At 38.8% G+C, this 4,847-nt stretch overlaps 1 non-coding gene across 1 annotated transcript; it reads right to left on the bottom strand.

The window, feature by feature from the left end:
- Positions 1–348: 348 nt before the first annotated feature.
- Positions 349–511, bottom strand: LOC115940327 (U1 spliceosomal RNA). The gene has a single exon (XR_004075095.1). It is a non-coding gene; the product is annotated as a U1 spliceosomal RNA (small nuclear RNA).
- Positions 512–4,847: the final 4,336 nt, after the last annotated feature.

Below are 4,847 nucleotides of genomic sequence, written 5' to 3'. Positions count from 1 at the left end.
TGAAATAATATATTCTATAAAAACTCTTAACCAGAAGCCCACCTTGTAATACTCTAATAAGTAATGACCTTCAGTGCCCCCATCTGGTAGAACTGTCACTCTGCCCTTAGATTTCGTTGTCCTTGATGTTTGCTCTATGACATGTCAATCCATATAGTAAATGTTAGTAAATATGTTACATTCTTTTTTTTTAAGAGAAGCAGTTTTTAATAAAGTTGAAATACTGTAGTCCCCTACCAGCTGCACTCATAATAGACATCAGAGTTTTGTATGCTCTCTCAAACAGTAAAGGACAAGGGTTAGAATACTACAAAGAGTGAGAGCACCACGTTTTTAGGCACAAGCGGTCAGGGGAGAGTGCGAGCCCACTCCCCCACGATCACAAATTATGCATTCGAGTTTTCCACATTTGGGGAAATTGCAGGGGTCAGCACATCTAGAGTGCAATGGATAAGCCTCGCCTTTGTGAAAAGCACCTTTGTGATCAAGTAAATGTCACATCCTTAATTTTAGATGAATATACTAATGAAGTACTAGTTTTCCCTGCACACCAGTGGATCATCGTGGCAAATCCTGGTGTGAACATGCCTGCTACCACTTTGGAGGCCCTTGGTAAATACACAACGGCAAGTGAATTAGCTCTCCAGGAAAAGATAGCTATTTGGGCTGCCTCTGTGCAAATAGCATCTTTAATCTATAAATTTTTCTTTTCTAAATAGAGGCACACTTAAACATTTGTGACCTAGAGAGTCTCATCTAGAGTAAGCATAGTACATTGAACACATAGATTGAGCAGTGCTTGGATGAATAGCTCCATAATAATACAGAGGAGGGCAAGAACAGAGGGTAATGATGGTTCAGCTGGATTCATAGTTGTATACTCTGTGCATTTCCATTCTGTAGAGTTCTACTACTCTGTTTAGTTCAATTCTCCATTCTATTTGGATTTCCTAAATATTTAGCTCCAGCTCTGTCCTTACTGGATTCTAAAGGCACATGAAGGGGCGCCTGGTGGCTCAGTCATTAAGCATCTGCCTTTGGCTCAGGTCATGATCCCAGGGTTCTGCGATCGAGCCCCACATCAGGCTCCCTGCTCGGTGGGAAGCCTGCTTCTCCCTCTCCCACTCAGCCTGCTTATGTTCCCTCTCTCGCTGTGTCCCTCTCTGTCAAATAAATAAATAAAATCTTTAAAAAAAAATAAAGGCACATGAAGTCTTGAAGTTTAAAGGTACCTAGAGTATATATAACCTAACACCTATTCAAGGCATAAATACCCTCAACAAATGTCTTAGGGATGGAAGTCCAGTTTCCAGGTTTTCACTTGTAACATGGGCTGCCTATTCCCACCATAAGCCAGGTGTAATTGCTCCTTCTCATAATGGCTCCTGATCTTTTTGAGGTCAAATATTCATAGGTCTTCCGTTGTAATAAACATGACAAAGAATTATCAATACACTGCTGAATTCCTTCTAGCACCCTATGATCTGCTTTGCCAGTTTTTTCTAAAATTTGGAATATATGTGAAATAAGTATGAAACAACAATCAAAATTACTCCATGTGTTTTGGTGCAGCATAAAGTCATTCTGTTAGGCCCTTTGATTTGGCCCTTGTACCACTATTAATGTAGACTAGAAGTAGAATCACTTTTTGTAGCAGGTAGAATATGATGATTGTACATAATGCATTCGTCCACCCAACAGGCCTACTGTCCCTATTTAAGAACTTTTGTAAGCATTTCTAAGAGGCATCCCTCATCATTTATTTGAGCATCTGACCTTTGAAAAGAAAGGAATCTCAGGGTTTTTTCTTTTCTTGTTTGTGTTTCTAACCATCACTCTATCAGTGTGTTTTCTTACAGACAGAGACCATAAATTATCCATAATTGTATTTGCCAGGGTATGTGATGTAGATTTTGTATATTAGATATTTGATTTGTTTGGATTTTGTGGCCAAAGTAATACAAAATTATGTTGTAGCAGGACTATCCTTTTATAACTTGAAATGAGGTAAGGCTGGGCATGCATTACTAATGAAAGAAAGAGGAAATGTCAAAGGACAGGGAACACAGGAAGAAATTGTCATAGTGCCCACACAGAAAGGTGAAGAATTAAAGTCCCAAGCTGTAGGGAAAAGTCCAATGACGAGCAACTAGTTTTAATAGCCTGGCATGTTCTGACATTTTGGTTGGGAAGAACTTGTCTACATGGTCCTTAGACAGAGATTATTGAATATTAGGATTAATATTACCATCTCTAGCTTCAAGATTAGCCTGTGCAGGTATTACTAATTTTGATTATAATTACCATCAGAAGAATTACTCTCCCGCTCTCCAGCCCCTGCATGTGCGTGTAACTCTACATCTCCCTTCCTTGATATCTGTTAAGCAGATGACACTCCATGAACCTGGTGATAACATGGACTTTGTTAACTGTTTGCATCTCAACTTAGAGTGAATGAAATGATTTGATCATCTTCTGAAGCAGGCTTTAATCGATGAATCTCTAATTGTCCTTGGGAGTGGCTTAGTGTGTGATGGGAATTTGTGGATTCTATAAGGCAAACCTTGTGGTATTAATTGTTCTGCGGGGGGCCATCCTGTCTTTTAGAAACCTCCAAGCTGGTTAGGAACTCTGGATGATTTCTTCTTGCCTTAGTTTCAGAAAGAGACTTGATGCTTTAAAACAATAGAAACAGACAAATGTCATCAGAAACAGGGATATAAACCTTACCCAAATTTTTCAAATAAACTAAAAAATATGATAACAGAAACAGTAACATTGCTCTACTTAAAGGGATGGCTTTCAGAAAGATAAATGTAGCTTTGTCTCCACGTGTGTGTGATGGCAGGACTCATTGGGTGGCAGCAGGACTGTGAATATTCGAGGGCCAAATAGGCTGGATTTGCTATAGAAAGATCAGAATCAAATAATGTAAAGGGGGGTAAATCAGGGATTCGGTCTATCAGATCACAACATAGGGCAATTGAGGCCTTCTTGATAATCCATCTTTTTGTCATTGTTGATATTGAGAGAGAGCATTGCTTTGCTGCTACTGGGAAATCTGCCTCCTGGCCTAGAATCTCAAAAATTTGCCAATTTTCTGGGGCGCCTGGGTGGCTCGGTCGTTAAGCGTCTGCCTTCAGCTCAGGTCATGATCCCAGGGTCCTGGGATCGAGCCCCGCATCGGGCTCCCTGCTCCGCGGGGAAGACTGCTTCTCCCTCTCCCACTCCCCCTGCTTGTGTTCCCTCTCTCACTATGTCTCTCTCTGTCAAATAAATAATAAAAAATCTAAAAAAAAAAAATTGCCAATCTTCTGTTTTTAGGTAATTTTAATACTCCAGATTTGGTCAGTAAATACCATTCCTTAATTTCCTTGTTGTTAGTTCCATATTTGTTAAATGTTTACTGTTAAGCTAGCCACGTTAAGTGCATTTTTTTTTTTTTTAAAGTAAGCTCAATGCCCAACATGGGGCTTGGACTCGGGACCCTGAGACACAATCCCAAGATCAAGAGTTGCATGTTCTACCGACTGAGCCAGCCAGGTGCCCAAGTACAGTTTAAATATAAGCTGAAGTCACGTGGTAGGACCCATACATCTCCTTCAATGCTTAGCTTTAGTCCCCATCCCATCTCATGATTTTGGCTCCACTTGCTCAATTATATTATGGTCCTTATTGTTTATACCATCATTTTCAAAAAGGGTTGCATTTGTTGAACTCTTACCTTATTCTCCCATAGTTCTAACACCAATCCCATGGGGGTAGATATCAGTATTGTCATTATTATCATTTATCACCATTATTGTTACTGTCTGAAGCTATTTAGGCCTAGAAGTATTACCTCACTTGTCCAACCTCAGATAGCCACTGTGTTACAGAGCCAGGAATGAACTGAATCTCTCTAGAGCCCACACGCTGTGCCAATGTATCTATTAAGTGTTCATCGGGGTTTGCTGGGAAACAATCATGGCTACAGATATATTTTCTTCTAAAATGTATTTTAAAAATTAGGTTGTCTTGATTGTTACTGTAGCACTATGATTATCCATGTGCCTTTAAGAAGTGGCAGGGCTCACTCCCTACCATGTCCCCAAATCCTGGTAAGTGGTTTGGGAGATCATGTCAAGTATGAATGAATGATGTTAGGTTTGAAGTTGAGGACAGATTCAGAGACTGTGTTGATTGTATAACATTTGAGAAGATATATTCCTACATTTGATAATGCTAATCAATGTTTTGTGTATTGTCTTATAAATTAGTATTTTTTTTTATTAAGCTTTTCCTCCTGTCAACTCTTATGAACTCCTTTTGGATTAGCATAGTGAAATTTTTACCATGTACTACAGTCACACTACTTCAGGAAACTTTGGTCTATGATGTATATTCTTACACATGATTATTCATCAATCAACATTTATTTATTAAGAACCTAATATGTCTTTATAGTTATACATGATGCTCAGGAGGGAGAAAAATTTCCTGTTTTGCTGGGAGCTGCAGAAATTGTTCTCCACTTGTCTTTTACCTATAAGTTTTCTTCCCTCTTTGAGTGCAGAAATGGTATCTTCTATTGATTTATATTCCCTAGCAATGGAGACCACAGTATTGGGAATACAGTGAACATAGAACAATATATTACTCCTAACAAAGAGCGAAAATAAACAGAAATCAATCTATTAACTTTTTAATTTTTCAGGCATTTGTTCAGCATGACTATGAAAATGAGTTTTCAGCCACATTGAAGTATTTTAATTAAGTCTGTCTCTTCACTCCAGCCAGGTTGATAGTTCTTCCTAAATTGACTGATTCCAGTTAATGTGTAGCCACACTTGGTGGCATTTTAATTT

Source organism: Leptonychotes weddellii, chromosome 13 (genome assembly GCF_054177405.1).
Source record: "Leptonychotes weddellii isolate Sample4059 chromosome 13, ASM5417740v2, whole genome shotgun sequence".
Classification (NCBI taxonomy): domain Eukaryota; kingdom Metazoa; phylum Chordata; class Mammalia; order Carnivora; family Phocidae; genus Leptonychotes; species Leptonychotes weddellii.
The sequence above is the reverse complement of the archived record's forward strand: the minus strand, read 5'-3'. Positions and strand labels throughout refer to the sequence as shown.